At 44.5% G+C, this 21,813-nt stretch overlaps 1 protein-coding gene across 1 annotated transcript in view; it reads left to right on the top strand.

Annotated features, from left to right (window-relative positions):
* Positions 1-21,813, top strand: part of MYPN (myopalladin) — a 336,685-nt gene that overhangs the window by 54,330 nt on the left and 260,542 nt on the right. Inside the window, exon 2 of the mRNA XM_075348786.1 lies at positions 15,046-15,148. The gene's annotated coding sequence lies outside the window, so the exon portion shown is untranslated. The remainder of the gene's footprint in view (positions 1-15,045; positions 15,149-21,813) is intronic.

Raw genomic sequence — 21,813 nt, forward strand, 5'->3', positions numbered from 1 at the left:
CGTACGAGGGGGCACAAGGGCTCCCCATCGCGGTGCCCCTGAGCTGGTGATAGTACCTCCCATTGAAGGTGAAGATGTTATTCCTCAAACAAAATTCCAATGCTTTCAGCACGAATTCATTATGGAGCTGATATTGGCAACCTCTCATAGAGAGGTAATGCTTTACTGCCCTGAGTCCCATGTGGTGCGGGATTGAGGAATAAAGCGCCTCAACATCGATGCTTACTAGGATGTCACCTTCCCTCACTGAGATCCCATCTAGTTTCAGGAGGAGGTCGGTGGTGTCCCCTGTGTAAGACGGTAATGATTCGATGAAAGGTCTCAAAATGACGTCTACATATGACCCAAGATTCTGACATATCCCGCCAATTCCGGAGACGATTGGTCTGCCCTTTAACGGGCTAAGTCCCTTGTGGATCTTGGGCAGACCGTAAAAAGTTGCCATGACAGGGTGATCCGGCAACAGGAATTGATGTTCCTTTTTGTCTATCACCCTATCAGCAAGACCCTGATCTAAGAGACTTTTCAATCCAGACAACAGGGAAATCGTGGGATTGTCCCTCAAGACTGCGTATCCCTCCTTGTCCGAAAGGAGATCATGGCACATTGCAAGATATTGTGCCGGGTCAAGGACGACCACGTTGCCCCCCTTGTCAGAGGGTTTGATGACAACGTGGCGGTCCTGCTCCAAAGTGCGTATTGCCATGATCTCTTCCTTGGTACAGTTGTAATGGGTAAAAGTCTCGTGTTCGCTCATTGTTCTTAGATCTCTGGATACTAAATTAACGAAGATGTCGACTGTCGACATTTCTTTCTGTACCGGTGGCATTTTAATACTCTTCTTTTTAAACACCGAAAAGGGACCCTGTCCGGATAAATTAGGATTCATATCGGAGAGACCCTCCAACAATCTAACATCCGGCAACATATCTGGGGGAATGCCTAGTTCTTCACTCAACTTATTATCCTCCATGTGGAAGAACTTCCTCCATTTCAACTTACGTGCAAAAAGATTAAGATCTTTTATACAAGCAAAGAGGTCGAAATCCGTTGTGGGGACGAAAGAGAGCCCCCTTTCTAAGACCGCTATCTCAGTTCCGCTAAGGGGTCGAGATGAAAGGTTAATGACTCTGGGGCCTACACTTGTTCCGGACCTCTCGTCACACCCATTCGGCTCCTCAGGTGGTAAGCGTTGTGTAAAAAATTAGTACTATATGAAGGTTGAGATCTACCTCTCCCTCTTTGTCCACGACCTCTCCCTCTATTCTTGTTTCTACCACGAAAGTTATGTCCCCCACCTCCTTGTTCACAATCAGATATCTCAGTATCAGTGGAGGAAATGTCAAGATGTTGCTGAGGTTGGAGAGTCTTGTTCGTCAGAAAAAGGTATGCCTTATTCTCGTGGAAATCTTGGGTGTCACGCATATATTGTTTATGCTTACGATCCTTAATCAGGTACTGAAAATGCTCGATCGTATTTTGTAAATTGGTCTCTTTTTTAGAGAAATCGGTCTCACCAGAGTATTTCTTGACTATGGATATCTGTTCTCTTAAGCCCACTTTACACGTTGCAATTAGTTGTACAATCGCATTTGCGATGTGACACGCCCAGGTTGCATACGGGATCTATGAGATTTCACGTTGGTCGTTCATTTGCTGTCACACGAGCGTTAGTAGTCTATGTTAAATTGGTCAATTTTGTGTGCGATCCTTTAGATCATGTGTTCTGTGACGTATGCATTGAGCACCTTTTTTTTTTTTTTTTATTTATTGACTTGCCAAGCGTGTGTAATGTGTAGGGATGCGTTTTTACTATGTCATCTGCCATTCAGCTCTGCTACATGGCCGCTAACAGCAGACACAGACAGCCATGTAGCAGAGCTGAATGGCAGATGACAGCAGACACAGACAGAGCCGCACTGTCAGAATGAACTCGGGTGAACTTCACCCGACTTCATTGTGATGCTGCGGCTCTGTCTGTGTCGCGTCCTGATTAGCGGTCACCAGTGAAGACTCACCGGTGACCGCTAATCTCCTGAGTAACTGAAGTTAGCAGCCCTCTCTCATATACTCACCAATCCCCGATCCCCGGCGCTGCACGGCTTTCTCACTGCTCCGGCGGCTTTTACTGTTTTGAAAAAGCCGGCCGCCCATTAAACAATTTCGTATTCCCTGCTTTCCCCGCCCACCAGCGCCTATGATTGGTTACAGTGAGACACGCCCCCACTCTGAGTGACAGGTGTCACACTGCACCCAATCACAGCAGCCGGTGGGCGTGTCTATACTGTGTAGTGAAATAAATAATTAAATAATTAAAAAAAACGGCGTGCGGTTCCCCCCATTTTTAAAACCAGCTAGATAAAGCCATACGGCTGAAGGCTGGTATTCTCAGGATGGGGAGCTCCACGTTATCGGGAGCCCCCCACCCTAACAATATCAGCCAACAGCCGCCCAGAATTGCCGCATACATTATATGCGACAGTTCTGGGACTGTACCCGGCTCTTCCCGATTTACCCTGGTGCGTTGGCAAATCGGGGTAATAAGGAGTTATTGGCAGCCCATAGCTGCCAATAAGTCCTAGATTAATCATGTCAGGCGTCTATGAGACACCCTCCATGATTAATCTGTAAGTTACAGTAAATAAACACACACACCAGAAAAAATCCTTTATTAGAAATAAAAACACACACATATACCCTGGTTCACCACTTTAATCAGCCCCAAAAAGCCCTCCTTGTCCGGCGTAATCCAGGATGATCCAGCGTCGCTTCCACCGCAGCTGCATGGAGGTGACCGGAGCCGCAGCAGACACAGCCGCTCCGGTCACCTCCATGCAGCAAATGAAGACAGCCGTGCGATCAGCTGCTGTCACTGAGGTTACCCGCGGCCACCGGTGCATCCATCGCTGTATCCAGTGACAGCGGGTAACCTCAGTGACAGCAGCTGATCGCGCGGCTGTGTTCATTTGCTGTGTGGAGGTGACCGGAGCGGCTGTGTCTGCTGCGGCTCCGGTCACCTCCATGCAGCTGCGGTGGAAGCGACGCTGGATCATCCTGGATTACGCCGGACAAGGAGGGCTTTTTGGGGCTGATTAAAGTGGTGAACCAGGGTATATGTGTGTGTTTTTATTTCTAATAAAGGATTTTTTCTGGTGTGTGTGTTTATTTACTGTAACTTACAGATTAATCATGGAAGGTGTCTCATAGACGCCTGACATGATTAATCTAGGACTTATTGGCAGCTATGGGCTGCCAATAACTCCTTATTACCCAGATTTGCCAACGCACCAGGGTAAATCGGGAAGAGCCGGGTACAGTCCCAGAACTGTCGCATATAATGTATGCGGCAATTCTGGGCGGCTGTTGGCTGATATTGTTAGGGTGGGGGGCTCCCCATAACGTGGAGCTCCCCATCCTGAGAATACCAGCCTTCAGCCGTATGGCTTTATCTGGCTGGTTTTAAAAATGGGGGGAACCGCACACCGTTTTTTTTAATTATTTAATTATTTATTTCACTACACAGTATAGACACGCCCACCGGCTGCTGTGATTGGGTGCAGTGTGACACCTGTCACTCAGAGTGGGGGCGTGTCTCACTGTAACCAATCATAGGCTCTGGTGGGCGGGGAAAGCAGGGAATACGAAATTGTTTAATGGGCGGCCGGCTTTTTCAAAACAGTAAAAGCCGCCGGAGCAGTGAGAAAGCCGTGCAGCGCCGGGGATCGGGGATTGGTGAGTATATGAGAGAGGGCTGCTAACTTCAGTTACTCAGGAGATTAGCGGTCACCGGTGAGTCTTCACTGGTGACCGCTAATCAGGACGCGACACAGACAGAGCCGCAGCATCACAATGAAGTCGGGTGAAGTTCACCCGAGTTCATTCTGACAGTGCGGCTCTGTCTGTGTCTGCTGTCATCTGCCATTCAGCTCTGCTACATGGCTGTCTGTGTCTGCTGTTAGCGGCCATGTAGCAGAGCTGAATGGCAGATGACATAGTAAAAATGCATCCCTACACATTACACACGCTTGGCAAGTCAATAAATAAAAAAAAAAAAAAAAGGTGCTCAATGCATACGTCACAGAACACATGATCTAAAGGATCGCACACAAAATTGACCAATTTAACATAGACTACTAACGCTCGTGTGACAGCAAATGAACGACCAACGTGAAATCTCATAGATCCCGTATGCAACCTGGGCGTGTCACATCGCAAATGCGATTGTACAACTAATTGCAACGTGTAAAGTGGGCTTAAGAGAACAGATATCCATAGTCAAGAAATACTCTGGTGAGACTGATTTCTCTAAAAAAGAGACCAATTTACAAAATACGATCGAGCATTTTCAGTACCTGATTAAGGATCGTAAGCATAAACAATATATGCGTGACACCCAAGATTTCCGCGAGAATAAGGCATACCTTTTTCTGACGAACAAGACTCTCCAACCTCAGCAACATCTTGACATTTCCTCCACTGATACTGAGATATCTGATTGTGAACAAGGAGGTGGGGGACATAACTTTCGTGGTAGAAACAAGAATAGAGGGAGAGGTCGTGGACAAAGAGGGAGAGGTAGATCTCAACCTTCATATAGTACTAATTTTTTACACAACGCTTACCACCTGAGGAGCCGAATGGGTGTGACGAGAGGTCCGGAACAAGTGTAGGCCCCAGAGTCATTAACCTTTCATCTCGACCCCTTAGCGGAACTGAGATAGCGGTCTTAGAAAGGGGGCTCTCTTTCGTCCCCACAACGGATTTCGACCTCTTTGCTTGTATAAAAGATCTTAATCTTTTTGCACGTAAGTTGAAATGGAGGAAGTTCTTCCACATGGAGGATAATAAGTTGAGTGAAGAACTAGGCATTCCCCCAGATATGTTGCCGGATGTTAGATTGTTGGAGGGTCTCTCCGATATGAATCCTAATTTATCCGGACAGGGTCCCTTTTCGGTGTTTAAAAAGAAGAGTATTAAAATGCCACCGGTACAGAAAGAAATGTCGACAGTCGACATCTTCGTTAATTTAGTATCCAGAGATCTAAGAACAATGAGCGAACACGAGACTTTTACCCATTACAACTGTACCAAGGAAGAGATCATGGCAATACGCACTTTGGAGCAGGACCGCCACGTTGTCATCAAACCCTCTGACAAGGGGGGCAACGTGGTCGTCCTTGACCCGGCACAATATCTTGCAATGTGCCATGATCTCCTTTCGGACAAGGAGGGATACGCAGTCTTGAGGGACAATCCCACGATTTCCCTGTTGTCTGGTCTGGATTGAAAAGTCTCTTAGATCAGGGTCTTGCTGATAGGGTGATAGACAAAAAGGAACATCAATTCCTGTTGCCGGATCACCCTGTCATGGCAACTTTTTACGGTCTGCCCAAGATCCACAAGGGACTTAGCCCGTTAAAGGGCAGACCAATCGTCTCCGGAATTGGCGGGATATGTCAGAATCTTGGGTCATATGTAGACGTCATTTTGAGACCTTTCATCGAATCATTACCGTCTTACACAGGGGACACCACCGACCTCCTCCTGAAACTAGATGGGATCTCAGTGAGGGAAGGTGACATCCTAGTAAGCATCGATGTTGAGGCGCTTTATTCCTCAATCCCGCACCACATGGGACTCAGGGCAGTAAAGCATTACCTCTCTACGAGAGGTTGCCAATATCAGCTCCATAATGAATTCGTGCTGAAAGCATTGGAATTTTGTTTGAGGAATAACATCTTCACCTTCAATGGGAGGTACTATCACCAGCTCAGGGGCACCGCGATGGGGAGCCCTTGTGCCCCCTCGTACGCTAATTTGCTCCTGGGCTGGTGGGAGGAGACTGTTGTCTTCTCCGAGGAGGGAGGTGATGGACGACTGTCTGACCAGATCGATCTATGGTCGCGCTATATTGATGACATATTCATCATATGGCGCGGCAACCGGGACGATCTGGCGACTTTTGTCAACCAATTGAACGACAACGAGATAGGCCTCCGCTTCACATTTGAGGCGGACCCTGTCTCTTTGCCGTTCTTGGATGTCCTCATCAGCAAGACAAAAGATGGAACCTTGAGTACGTCTACCTACATGAAGCCGACCGCTACTAACTCCCTCCTGAGATGGGACAGTAACCATCCGGCCCCCCTCAGGAGGGGAATCCCTAAGGGCCAATACTACAGGATTCGTCGGAACTGTTCTGATGAGGCTTCATTCATGACACAAGCGAATGACCTTAGGAGGCGCTTTCTTGACCGTGGCTATCCTGGAAAGGTGTTGAGTCAGGCCTTTAATGAGGCAAGATCCAAGTCTCGATCTGATCTATTAAAACCATCTAGGAAAGACACGGGGGATTCTGTCACAAGATTCATCACTACGTATTCCAACGGGGCTCATCTTGTCAGAAACATTTTTGAGAGACACTGGTCAATTCTAACAATGGATAAGGACCTGAAAACATCAGTGGGTCCCTACCCCCAGGTTACATATCGGAGAGGCAGATCTCTGGGTGATAGATTGGTCCACAGCCATTATGTGGCACCAAAACAGGAGACCTGGCTTAGATCCAACTTGAAATGTTGCCACAGATGTGGTGATTGTGTGGCATGCTCGTCCGTCTCGCCAGGCAAGACTTTCTTGTCTAACGTTACTCAAGAATCATTTACCATCCGAGACTTCATCAATTGCCGCACAAAAGGCGTCGTCTACAAAGCCACATGCGCATGCGGACTCGAATACGTTGGTAAGACGAGGAGAGAGTTCCGCAGGCGCATTGGAGATCACATGGGGGACATTGAACATGACAGGGACACCTCACTGGCGCGTCATGTCAATGTCTCCCATGGTGGGAAAAAAGACGTCGTGAAATTTGTCGGCATTGAAAAAATCGAGAAACCAGTCAGAGGGGGTGATTGGGATCGTTTGATCCTTCAAAAAGAGGCAAGATGGATCTTCCGCCTCAATACGGTCTCCCCCTCCGGTCTGAACGAACAGCTGAATTATGGTTGCTTCATTTAGCTCCCAGCCCGTTCACTTCCTTCCATTCGTCTGTTCTATCCCCCCTTTTTGTTAATTTAGTACATGTCATGTCAATTCCCTTATCAGGATGGCTTTCCTGATATCCTTTTTGGGACATTTATTCTCTTATCCATATGAGCTTAGTGATTCCTCAGGTGTCCCACTTTCCTCCCCCCCCCCTCTCCCTTCCCTATTTCATTATATGTCTGTCAGGTTACACTGTACCGGAATTTCCATTTTATTCAGGCAATAATGTTAGACTACACTTGCTGGTCCTTGATTGATATGGTATGTGGTGGACATGTCCATCTCTTACATTCATTCTCTAATTTTGAGTGCTGAAACAATTGAATTTAGCATGAGCGATCTGAACGTATACAAGTATGAATAGACAGTCTGTACATGAACTCCCATTTTTCTTTTTTGTCAAAATTGCGGTTTTGCATTTTCATTCATAAGATAGCAGGATTTCTGTAGTATATGCCTGTAAAAGGATAAAACTGGGTTGAATTATATTTCTTCGTGAATGATAATGTTCAGATTGACCAGAGTTCTTATTGTATACATGTTTTCCGTCTTTCACGTGATTATTATATGGCCCTGAACGGGGATGATCAGGTGTTTTGTTTATCCATTCACCACAGTATGACTAGTACCTAGTACGTCATTCGGGTTGGTACGGTTTGGACATCTAAGGGTCGCATGTGGTGCATCCCCTTTTCTCCACTGAGCTTCCGTACCTCCATTGTTCACGTGACTAAACTACCAGGAGGCTTTGTTTATCATCGGCCAGTCACCGGCTCATGATGCGCATCCGGTTTCCTGTGACGCGATGTGCGTCATCCCCTCACGAGATCAGGAAATCAGAATGTCCTGCGTGTCACCGGTTTGTCTCTGGTTGATGATGCGCATTCAGCCTCCTATGACGCGATTTGCGTCATCTCCTCACGTGTCACATGATCACTCATGTGACTGGAAAAGGAGGAAGTACTTTACCGGTTTATTAAAAGTAACGAACGTTTTACTTAGCGATCCGGTGGGTACAACTCTCTATACAAATAAGCTCGTGGAGTCATACACATGTATACACTGTCCTAATCCTGTCGCTTATTTGATCGCTCACTTGGATCAGCTCCATACAGGTTAACTTGTTGTGCAGTCCGGGTTTTCCCTATTACCTTGTTATCATCTACATGATTTAGTAGGGTGGGGCCTGCCAATTTGGGAGGTGGGGCCATGTCCCCTTTTTAAACCTCAGTACATCATACATCCTCAGGGATACCAGGCCATAGAGGTTAGAGCTCTGTATTGAGCCACCTCTGAAGTTGAAGTTACAGGTGTTTTATGCCTCCCCTGATGAACAGACACTGAGAAACGCGTCGGGAGTCACCTGGTTTTGTTCACCAAGGGTCAGCCACAACAGGGCCAGCTGTGGACTGCCCTTGTAAGGGCGGGAGTCATTGTGCATAACGAAAGGGTCAGTTTAATTCCCAAACAGGGCTGGTGACCAAGCCATGACTCCTTCCGTGCCGGTATGTGGACCAGATAACACGGGAGAACCTTGATCCATCTACAGGACGAGTGAATCGGGTGAGATTGTTCCACTTAAAGTGGCCTTGTTTTTTGTGTCGTATCTGCTGCCGGTTGGTGTCTAGCATATGATACCCATTCGGGAGTTAATATCCTTTGGATATCATTATTAACGATACATGACTTGGATTTAATCGCCCGTCCTACGGTTTTTTGTACATACATAACCAGTTAGGTGGATAACTGTATTTCACCCCTATCTTTGTTAATACCGTTTGGGATAGGGGTTAATTTATGTTTTGATTTTCCCTGGATGATGTGTCACACCAGTTTAATTAGCTGAGTGCATAACAGTACTATGTTATTCTATTTGACATTGGTACTGTCAGAGTCCAGTGATATACTATCATCGTGGTTATTGTATATATGTTCGGCAGGTTATATACTGTTTATCAACTAGCGTAGCTTGTTGGTGGTACAACTAACAGTTATTCACACACGAGTATTTTCTCCCGTGTTGATGGTAAGGGGTGCCGCTTGCTTTGTACCCCTGTACTTTGAAACATGTTGACGCCATGAATACATCTTTCAATTGGCCTCAACATTTCTTTTGGTTTTTAATGGTGGTGGGATCACTACTTCTATGGTATTTTTAATATACCCAATTAAAGGTTAAGTTTTATGAACCGCCGCCCAATAGCAGCGGAGGGGCGGAGATGAGCGGGACGTAACATCCCGCCCACCTCCTTCCTTCTGCATAGCAGCCGGGAGGCAGGTAAGGGGAGCTTCCTCGTTCCTGCGGCGTCACACGCAGCGATGTGTGCTGCCACAGGAACGAGGAACAACTTCGTTACTGTTGCAGTAACGATTTTTAAGAATGGACCCCCATGTCGCCGATTAGCGATTTTGCACGTTTTTGCAACGATGCAAAATCGCTTATCGGTGTCACACGCAACGGCATCACTAATGCGGCCGGATGTGCGTCACAAATTCCGTGACCCCAACGACTCCGCATTAGCGATGTCGCAGCGTGTAAATATAAGTATAAGATAAGTATATATATATATATAAGTATAATAATAGAATAGAGGCACTCCCAGATTAAAGGGAAAAACTTGGAAAATATATTAAACATTCAGTCTTAAGGGTGCTTTACACGCTGCGACGTCGCTAACAATATATCGTCGGGGTCACGGTGTTTGTGATCCACATCCGGCATCGTTAGCGTGTGACAGCTAGGACCGACGATCAACGATCGCAAAAACGGCAAAAATCATTGATCGTTGACACGTCGCTCCAAATCATAATGTCATGGGTGTTTCATTTCGCAGGTTGTTCGTCGTTCCTGCGGCACCACACATCGCTTTTTGTGACACCACAGGAGCGACATATCACAGCTACAGAGAAGAGGGAGGGAGCACTTTCTCCCCATCTCCTCCGCTGCCTGTGTCTCTTCGTATATTGCACTGCACTCGGGTTACATGTGAGTGCAGTGCGAACATCCATAAAAAAAATAACGTGGGCTTCGCCATATTTGTGTATGCTAGCCAGATGCAGCAGGCAGGAACGGGCTGCCCCTAACCCCCAGCTACCTATTTGTACCCAGCTGGGAACCAAAAATATAGGGAAGCCCTTTTTTAATTATTTCATGAATTTCATGCAATAATTAAAAAAAAAAAAATGATGTGGGCTTCGCCCAATTTTTGTGTCCAGCCAGGTACAGCTAGGCAGCTGGCTGACCCAAGCTTTCTGGGCCCCCCGCTGCGAATTGCAGTCCGCATCTGCCCCAGAAAATGGCATTTTCATAGAAGCGCCATCTTCCGGCGCTGTATCCAACTCTTCCAGCGGCCCTGGTTCCGGGTGGCACACTGGGTTAATATCAGCTTTGTTCTACAAGCTGGTATTAAGCCTGAGATTCTTAATGTAAGGCCAAGTTTGACCTGGCCATTAAGAATCTCTAATAAAGGGTTAAAAAAAGACACCACACAGAGAAAAAATACTTTATTATAAATAAATACACAGACACACTTAGAGACTCCATCTTTATTACTCCCTCTTACCCCTCCACGATCCTGTTCTCCTGTCACTGATCTAGCTCTGCTTTATCAGAAAGCACGAGGAGGAAGAATGCTTCTGATCCTCGTGCTGTCTAATCACTCAATGAGTGAGCAGAGACAGCGGGTTGGTAAGCGGTGACGTCACCACTGCCACAGTTGCCATAGTAACCTAACGAGCGGGTTACTATAGCAATGGTGATCTCCGATCACCTGATTCCTGGTGCTGATATTCACCGGCTGTGGCATTACAGTCTGTGGAAACTAATCCCTGCATTTGGGCTGACTTTGTAAAGACACCGAGTACCAGCGAGCATGCTCGCCCATCCCTAGCCACCGACAATACAGGACCTTGCATGATGTCATAGCCATGTGACCAGTCTGTAACCAACGAGGTAATACAAAATTCACATCTGACTGGTCACATGGTTGTGAGGTCACGGAAGGTCCTTTAGTCAGCGGTCGTTACCGGGGGGCACAGTGATGATCGGACTCGAAAGCTGATGCGGCAGGAGACAGAGTCTGCAGGACGCGTCACGGGACCTGTAAGTATATGACAATGTTTATTATTAACTATATTCTTTATTTTACAGCCCCACCCCGCCCCATCCCATAACTGTAAAGCCCGAGATCGGTGTTCGGAAGGAAGATTGTGTTATCTTGATCCCGATCTTTACAAAACGATCGGGTGGGTCTCCCCGATCCCAACCATCGGGGGGATCTCCCATCACTACTCGCTTCCTGTGCACTCCTGCACTGCACTGAGACTTCTGTATTCTATTGCTGTCTCCTTTACTGGCTGCGCCTTCTCCCAGCAGAGTGGTCCAACCCTGACTGTTACCTAGGGTCCCAGCTCTGGTCTGTTTTGTTGCTCAGGGTCCCGCATACCCCTTCATTGCTTAGCAGTTCTGCCGACAATGGGGACCTGCTCACAGGGAGACCGGTCCGACCCCAGCACAACTTACACCCTGCTCCTCAGGCAGGCATCTTCTTTTCCCTGTCTTTCTCCCTGTCCCAAGGACTTACTTCCCAAGCTCCTCCCACAGGCTAAACCTTTTCCTTAACCTCTGGTGCACCTGCTGTGGGATGCGGCCGAGGTACCTGGCGCTTGCATCCCAGCCAGCCTATTCAGTTACTACCACTGTCTCAATATCTACCTGCTGAACCTAAATCTAACATTGCTAACAACTTAATTAAAACAATCTTACACTTTGCAGAATATAGTCTTTCCTATCGTAAAAGACCCTGTATAGAGCGCATTACACTCGCTACACTTAGAGGCATATAGATACATTACAATAACTTAACATTCAATAGGACACTGTACCATTTCCGCCATTAGATGGTGCCTGCCGAGCTTACAACAATAACAGCATAAAATGTAATAAAACATCATGGTCATTAGGTCTTCGGGGGAGAGGGGGAGTTCTTCAAGTTGTTGGCACGCTGGCCACCTCCTTACACATGTGTTTAGACTTATCTGCATAATATCCCTGTGAGCCTTGCCTCTTTTTAAAGAGCATACAAATTAGCTGGGAATAATAAGCCAATATCTCTATGACAGATTTACAAAAAAAAAGAAAAAAATTAAATACATAGGGGGGGATACTGACCCCTTTTGATGTCAGGATGGATCTTTTTTAGTGAACAGAAATTTGAAGAGCTGTTTTTCAGCTTTGAAGATGTTCTTGGAAATTAAGGAGGCGTGGGAACTAGCTTTAGAAGTGGTATTGCCTTCTGTGTTTGAGTATTGCCTCTAGAAATAATTTTTCTTGACCTTATTTAGTATAATTTCCATTTAAGCCTAGATCTTTTAATCAGAGAACCACGCAGATATCCCCAGCAGTGCCAGAGGAATTCCTATGTCGTCACTGACATTGAGCCCGCTGCCATGTGACGGCCGTATGAATCAGAGCTGTCCTAATAATCACATTTACTGCAGTATTAGCCAGACATTTCCTAGTGGTGTGTGAGGTCCTCTGTAATACATAACATATCAGCTTCGTATTATTAAGTAAATACCTTTTCAGTAAGTAATACCTCTTTCTCTGAGGTAAGCCCATGAATGACTTCAGTAGCCATAAATATTTCTCCTCATATATAATGTAACAGAGTAAGAACATGCAGCTGTCCATATTAAACACCCTGATCCTCCATCTCCAAGTGAAAGGCCGTTTGTTGGGATCAGGCACAAAGGTCAGATGTAGTAGAGATTCCATACTGTTCAACAAATGTCATTCACTTTGCAGTGCCATGCTGGTAGTTGTAGTACAGGGACAATAACGGTACATTTTTCAGCATCCTTGCTGTATAAAATCTTCATGACTTTTATGATCTACAATCACTCAGACTCACAGTCACTTCCAAAGGATGACATAAATCTACTTGTGTTTTTTCATAGATTCACTGACATCCATTGATCCACAAATCTGATCAAAATTGGACACCTTTATTATTGATGGACCAATGGTCTGCAAAAAAACCTCGTAGATTGTACAATTTTTGGGGGGGTCTAAGGACCACATTGCCATACTGACCTTATCCCCAAGGCAAAGACAAAAATTTAAGGGGTAATACCTCCTGCGACATTTAAATAAATGTCTAATAGATACGACTCCATATATTATATTGTGCACATCTATAGCCCCCATATAGTATTATGTCTTTCTCTGTGGCCCCCGTATGGTATAATGTCCCCCATTGTGTTCTTCCCAGTATAATGTCCCTCTCTATGGTCCCCATACAGCAATAGTGTCGCCTTGTGCGGTGCTCTTTATATGGTGATTAAACATAACATAAAACAATTCCTTTCACCTGTCTCAACTCCCATGACAAGTAGCTCCTTATTTCTTCTCCATCGTTTGTAGGAGGTGGCACAATGAAGTCATCCCATAACAAGTAGTTCCTTATTTCTTCTCCATCGTTTGTAGGAGGTGGCACAATGAAGTGATCCCATAACAAGTAGCTCCTTATTTATTTGCCATCGTTTGTAGGAGGTGCCGCAATAAAGTGATGTTGCTGCACCGTCTGCAATGGCCTGAAGTTTCCAGCTGGCTGAAATAGGCTGGTTGGTTGCGTGTACAGCCTGGTATGACAGCACAGGTCGCTTGATATTCATCTGAAGAAGCACGTAGTTGAAAATAATGCTTACATTAGTGGGCTCCCCGGTGCCCTGGTTGAATACTTACACCATGGCTGAGGAGCCCATCGATGGATTCCGTAGCCCCCAGTTGCCAAGTCTAAGCCTATGTAAAAAATATATTGGATGTGTGAAAGGGGAATTACAGTGCAGTTATCAGATATTTGTATTCAAAGGTATTGGATATTGATAAAAATATTAAAAACTGTATTTCAGTACACTGTGAATAACTATTATGGGCTTACACCATAATATACATGCACACAGCTGCTTCTACCGAGCCACTGTGCATAATCCATATAGTGGGGGATATTTATTAAGATTGTTTAAATTTTAGGCAGTGTAAACTTAGGCCATGATTAGTGATGGCCGAACGTGCAGATATCCGGGATCGGCAGGACTAACCAGACAAAAAAAAATTGGCTCTGGCCCGGAATTGATCCCGGATATCTGGCTGGACATCGGTCCCCATATAAGTCTAGGGAGACAAGAATACAACGCTTAAAACTGGTGGTAGAAGGGCCCATGATTAATCAATTCAAGCATAAATTGCTTTGAAATGTCACAATTTTTTGCGCAAAGTGGAGTTGCGCGAATATTTTGCCATTTTTCCTGTTTACATGACAGTTTTGCCCAGCTCTTTGAAAATGGGTAAAGCTGAGATAGGGAGGGAGAGAATGGTGAATGACAGGTTGTGGTGTACTTTACATCAGAAATCTTACTCCAGTCCATAACTAGAGTGAGATCTGTGACGAGGCACACCACTTGTTGGAGAACATAATTCAAGAGGTGTGTGCCTCTTAATGAATCAGGAGCATCTGACTCCAGCACGCCCCTTATCAAGACTGGGGTTTTTTACACCGGTTTTGGTAAATCAGGGTTAGATTCTTAAAATGCTCCAGTCTTATCAGTGGTTGATACTGTTTGATAAATTTTGTGCATCTTTACTGTATAGTCTAAGTTTAAACCACCTATTAGTTGACTTACTGTACTTTGTGCCATATTAGTACCTTTTTGCTGTATGGCGTTGCACGATAAACCATGCCCTTTTCAGTGAAGCCATATTCCGTGCCAAACAAAGCGCAGAAAGTGTCAAAATCACATAAAAAACGTGGTGCCCGTCATGAAAAATTGTTGCTTTTTCAATGCAATTTGCACCAGAATGTCATTTCATTTAGCTAAGTTTTGTAAATTTACCACAGTAATTCCATGGTCGGATTTTTGGGAGCATAGTTGAAAATAGATATTCTAAATTGATTTTCCTTTTTATGTTTTTTTTCATTTTTATTTTTTTTTATCCTACAGAAAAAAGAAGTCATTGATCTTCTTATCATTCCTTTTGGAAATCAATATCTAGACCGATCAGCATTACCAGAGAACTGCAGTTCTTCGTCAATACATCTCTATGGTAAATGTTTTTCCTTACTTTTCCTCATAAATAGGACTGTGTCACATCCTTTCGTATTAATTGCCGGAATTACAGTAAGTGTCAAATGTATATATTTCTTTTTTATCTGATGTACTTCATGTTTTTATTAATGTATAATTTATAGGGGCTTACTCAGACTTTACTATTGATGGCCTATCTTTAGTATCAGATGGGTAGGGGTCTGATTCATGGCAGCCCTAACAACCAGTTGATTGAAGGGTCTGTGGCTTATGAGCGAGCGCTGAGACCTTTCCATACTTCCTAGGCACAATTATGCCCTAGAGAGTAGTGGAACAGGCAATATTCAAATCTGCTTTTTTGTGTGTTTTTTCCCCACGGAATTTCTTCGGACGAAACCGACATCCGAAAAAAGTGAAAGGATGCTATTGTTTTCTGACTTTTTCTACAGTTATTTAGAATATCAATTATTTAAAGAGTAACTAAACTTTATTTTTTTAGAATTTTGTCCAGCATGAAGTTGTGAAACATTGCAAATCACTTTGATAGGGAATTTGTTTTCAGTTCCATAAATATTGTATGTAGTTGACTCCCAAACACCTGCTTTTTTCCAGTCTAGTTGCCTTGTTTTAGCTGACTAGATATATTTGAGAATATACCCAATTGGAGTACAGTTGATGGCAGTGACGGATCAGCTCAGCACTTTAGATGAGCGATCCTGAGGTTCGGTTTTCTAACCGAGCACCAACTTAAAAAATCAAGGTTTGGATTTGGAGTTCAGATGCTTTACGTGTGAACTTCACTCACGCGAGCAACACAGTGCTCAGGTACGCTTGGTGCTCAGCCCAGTGCGAGCTGCTTGCAGTGTTTGAATGGCTCACACTGGAGAAACATCAGAACAATTAGGCTATGTGCCCACGCTAGAATGTCCCTGCGGATTTTTTTGCCTGAAAATCCGCGACTTTCGCGGCAAATCCGCACCCGCGGATTTGCCGCGAATTTACCACGGATTTACCGCGGATTTGCCGCGGATTTTGATGCGGATTTCATTTTTTTTTTTTCCCCCATTCAAAACCAAAAATCCGCACAAAATCTGCACCAAACAATTGACATGCTGCAGATTTTTCCGGATCAAAATCCGCGGCAAATCCGCCGCGGAAAAATCCGCAGTATGGGCACAGCATTTCCAAAATGCCATTGAAATGGCTTGGAAGTGCTGCTGCTGCAGATTTTCGGCAAATCCGCGGTAAATCCGCGGCAAAATCCGCGGTAAATCCTGTAGCGTGGGCACATAGCCTTAGATGTAGTGTGCAACCCAAAACATTGTTTGAAAAACTCCACCCACCCTTCCCTGGAAGTGATCTGCTTATGGCTGGCTGCATGAGGTTGGAGACTCAATCTGCTAATCAGTGGTTTGCTCAGGTGTTTGGGTCAAGCTCGAACCAGTGGAGGCTCAGCTTGTTTGCTGCCGCCGAACCGAACCTCAACGGAACCGCTCATCTCTACTTAGCACCTGTGTGTCAATTTATCTTGGGATTCGCTGCTGCAGGAGATTGTTCTGATTAACACAGCACTCAGAGGAGGAGATAAACCCTTTCACTGCCATCATCTGTACTCCAAATGAGTACATTTTAATATCCATGCAGCTGAAGGCAAATAGACTGGGAAAAAGCAGGAGTTTTAAAGCCACTTTATATGTAATTTGTTTTACAGGAATGAAGCCAAATCCACTTATAAAGTGATTTCCAAGTTTCATAACTTTCTGTGCTGTCCACAATTCTAGAAAAAAAATGATAGTTTAATTACTCTCTCAGAACTTTATAACTAAACTTTGCATATTTGAAACAATCTATTTGGACACAAGTATAGTATCTACTATAAAGACTAATACAGGGGTCGGGAACCTATGGCTCGCTAGTCAGATGTGGCTCTTTTGTTGGCTGCATCTGGCTTGTAGACAAATCTTTAATAAAAAAATACCGTATTTTCCGGTTTGTAAGATGCACTTTTTTTTCCCCAAAATTGGTGCGTCTTACAAACTGCATATGGCTTACCAGGGTGACAGTGGTGGCGCACGGTCGGCGATGCTGCAGGCTCATGGGATTTTGCGGCAGCAAGCCTGTAGTAGCCAGCGGACTGCGGGTTGCTTTGAATCTCCCGCAGTTGATGAGATCAACTTCAAGAAAATGGCTGCAGAGGCAGAGCTTAAGCAGATAGGACTCCACGGCCATTTTCTTGAAGTCCATTGCGTCAATCTGCGCACGTGCCGTGGCCATTTCCTTGAAGTCGCTCTTGTCAACTGCGGGAAATTCAAAGCAGCTCGTCGGCAGATCAATGGCGCTTGCCGCTGTGACACCCCACGAGTCCGCAGCAGTATCGCTGACCATCTTGAACCGCAACACCCCCTCCTTGGTGCCCGCAGCATCGCCTACCTCACCTCCTGGGACCTTCTGAGCCGCTACACCACCGCTGCTCCCCCTAGTGAGTATGGTTCTCACAGAATTACATTTTAAAATAGGTGGCGTTCATGGCTCTCTCAGTCAAAAAGGTTCCCGACCCCTGGAATAGTAGCTACTGCTGTGATGTGTCTTAATATTCACAGCTTTTCACATTTCATTACCACACAATAGCCATTCTACTATGCCTGCTTTTTCATTGTACTTGTTAAAGTTCGTTCATTTGAGAAAACTCTATCTGTTACTGGGTGTACTGAATGTGATATCATATGTGTTTTGCATCTCAATGGCAAAAAGTGCCATGTTTTGTTTTTTTTTTTAAAGTAATGGGAATGGCATGTATATGATATTCCATCAGATAGTGTGGTGATAAAATAAACTATATTCCATCAGAGTGTGCACAGATACTGTGCTGATAAGGTAGGAAAGCTTATCTGGCTACGTAATAATAAATCTACAAAGTAAAGACTCTTGATGGTCAGGTGGGAATAGTCGTAATCTGGACTTTTATTTGCAAATCTGTTTCTTACATCAAGTACCTTTCCATTGCTTAATAGTGCCAAAAAGCCAGCGTAATTTAATTAATAATATCTGCCAATTTTCCTAAGGACAGTCTGTTTCTTCTCTCCTAAACTACAAAATAACAGAGCATGGCAATCCAGTGTGTATCTTGTAGAATGGTGTTTTTCAGAGGTTACTCATTGGGGAGTAACTAATAAATACGGTACAAGTGGCGGCTCTAGATTTCACAAGTGTTTGTTTAGTATACTGTATAAGAAATTGTATCTTCATATCAACCCTGGGGTCCTAAACTTTCCCAACTCAACCATACAGAGAAATGCTTGGATTGGCCGAGCATTCATGTCTTTTCATTGAGGTGAGGGGAGAGGGCTCCTGACAGACACGTCTAGTGGCAACTTATCTCCCTGAAAACAAATGGTTTGGACATTAACAATCCAATTGCTTGATCCTTCTATTTCCCAATATTATATATCGGAGAATAGTCACCCATAAACATTCGATGGTCGGCTGATGCCACTCAACACTCAAGTTTAGACTAATTTCATCTACTGTGTATGGAAGCCTTTAAGACTATTGTTGTTGAAGAAAATAGCAAGCAGATGTGTTTGTTACAATTTGATGGCATTCAGTAATTACTGTATGTCCGGTATTACTAAAATAGGAAAAGCATGAAAATACAAATATGTTTGTCATTTTGGGTAGCATCCAGAAACGTTCTCCGTTCTCCGTGGCCCGTGATTGCACTTAGAGATTAACTCACCTGTGCGCTCTCCCGCTCTCCATGGTGCTGATCGCTCCCGTGGTGCAGCATCCGGCTGGCGCTGCCCCCCGCAGCAGCTGCTTCCGGGTCGGCTGTGTCGTGCATCATGAATATGCGCGACACTAATGAGCCGGCTCAGACGCAGCAGGGAGAATAGGCTGCAGAGAGCGTCGCTGGAGCCGGGTGAGTTAAAATGCTTTTTATTTTAGAAGCACGTTTTTTTCTGGCACGTGTTTCACGGACCACACCACTGCGTGGTCCATGGGACATCAGTGATGCCAGAAAAAAATGGACATGTCTCCGTGCGGCAATCACGGACACGCCGGTACGCCGCACGGAGACACGTGCAGTGAAAAATCACTGATGTGTGAGCAGACCCATTCATTATAATGGGTCTGCGTATGTCAGTGATTCTGGTACGTTTAAAAAAAGCACAAACGTACCAGAATCACTGACGTGTGAAAGGGGCCTAAGAGCCAGGCCATGCTGTATAACATAAAAAAAACCCTTTGTAATGCTCACCTAGGTGGCGGCCCAGTTAATTGGGTGTCGGTGCTCTTGGTCCGGTGCCTCCTCATATTGTGCTGCCTGCTCAGCCCCATGTGCATGATGCTTCCGGCATCATTCACACAGAGGCTGCCATTGCACTCCTACGCATGCGAACTTTGATCTGCCCGATTGAGGGCAGTTCAAAGTACTGTAGTCTTTGACCTGGCCTCGTGCCTGCGCGTTACAGTACTTTGCTTTGCCCTTAGCTGGGCAGATCAAAGTGCTCATGTGGAGGAGCCTAATGGCGGCCCTTTATGTGAATGACGCATCAGGCACACGGGGCTGGGCAGGAGGATAACGATCGCACAAGACGGAGGAGGCACCAACCAAGAGCAGTGACACCAATCAGACCGGATCGCCACCGAAGTGAGTATTTTAAAGGTGTTTTTTTACATTATACAGAGTGGCCTGGGCTCTTATATATAGCATGCAAGTCAGGTTCCCTTTAATTGGCACTAGTAAGCAAATACCAAATATTGATCCACACATTGATCTTTCAAGTTTGAGAAAGATCACAGAGTGGGTTGCCACATGATCTCCATGTAATGTTGCCAATAATAAAAACGCCATATCGATGCTGGTGAATCTTTTTTTAATTTTATGGGGATGAACCATAGTATGGAGGGAAGACTAAATGGTTTCTCTGTCAATAGTATTAGTACTTTATGACATTTTTTATCTTAATTAATTGTGGTCGGAATCAAATTCAAGCAGAAGCACCCAATGGATGGGGTCATTCAATGACAAGGATCAAATACCTGATATAGTATAAGCCAATCATGGTGCCTATTTCACTGTACGGTGCAGGTATTTGTTTCTAAGGTTCATCATCTGTTTCTGAGGATCATCTGCACCTCAACTCAACGCTGTTGTCATGAGTTTCTTCCAAGGAGATTTTGTACCGTTTTGTGGATTTCATTACGACACATTCTTCCTGTAGGCTCTTATTTTGCATAACTGCAAAAACTTTATGTTTGCAAAATAATATCTATAATATCTATTTTTTAGGGTCAGGAAATTTCTCAACAAAAAGAAGCTAGAGATGAGTGAGTTATCTTCCTTTATTTAATAACACAAATCCTATGGGACAAGAGCATGACATTTTCACGTTTCCAAAAAATTCTATTAATATATTAATACTTAAAATTTATATTTATATATCATACCTACCACTATTTCACGCCCTGTTCAGCCCACAGTTCTTCCACAAATCCTCCAATCATTTCTGTATGCTCTTCTGTTTGGGGATTACCATATTGGAACAGTTCTACTATAAAAATTAGACAAAGGAGGTTGGTTTGATATATGTATATATAAAAAAAAAAATAACAAACCATTATGCACAATATAGTACTGTACACTTTGTTTTTTTACATACTTACAGGTAACTTACAGTGAATGATGGACAAACTGCTAAACTGCTAGTAATATAAGATAGTTAAGGGTTATTCCCCAAAAATTAAGTTATCTTTACCCATTGAATAGGGGATTACTAGCTGTTTTCTGGGCATTTGACCACAAGGATGTTCAGAGATATCAAGGTCAGGGCTCTGGAATCCTGAAAATGGGGCTTTGGAGCCCCATCCTGAATTGACCAGAGATGAGCATGCTTGGCTTCCACTTCACTCATTACTTATGGGGTTGTTAAAGGGAATCAAAGATTAGAATTTTCGCATATAACCTAAAGCCAGTGCTATATTGGCACTATCAGGCTGATTCTATACATACCTGTAGTGGTCAGCTCAGATATATAGGTTTTGAAACCCAAGAAAGTAAAGTTTATAAAATCGGCAGCTTCTTGAGTGACAGCAGCTGAGGATCAGATAATATCTGAGGGGTATTCATAGTTATCCCCTCCCCCTGTTAGAATTAGCATAAGTATTATCAAAAGATTATTTTTTTTCCCTTTGCAGGACTTGTGCTGAAGTCATACCTATGTGACCAGAAGGGGCGGGGCCTCAGCCAACAGAAAAATGTTGCTTTGTGGTATCAGCTTTGTTAGCTGAGGCCCCGCTCCTTCTGGTCGCATGGGTATGACCTCACACAGGTCCTGCAAGGGAAAAAGTGAATCATTTGTATAATGCTTAAGCTAATTCTAACAGGGGGAGGGAATAACTATGAATACCCCCCCAGATATTATCTGCTCCTCAGCTGCTGTTATTCAAGAAGCTGCCGATTTTATAAACTTTACTTTCTTGGGTTTCAAAACCTATAGATCCGAGCTGACCACTGCAGGTATGAAGAAAATCAGCCCAATAGTGCTAGTATAGCACTGGCATTAGGTTATATACGAAAATCCTGATGATTGGTTCCCTTTAAACTGTGCACTTGGCTATATCCTCTATTTTCATTGCCAATAAATGGAGTGGATGCCAAGCATGCTCATCTCCACTCAAGTC

This window comes from Anomaloglossus baeobatrachus, chromosome 5 (assembly GCF_048569485.1).
Source record: "Anomaloglossus baeobatrachus isolate aAnoBae1 chromosome 5, aAnoBae1.hap1, whole genome shotgun sequence".
NCBI lineage: Eukaryota > Metazoa > Chordata > Amphibia > Anura > Aromobatidae > Anomaloglossus > Anomaloglossus baeobatrachus.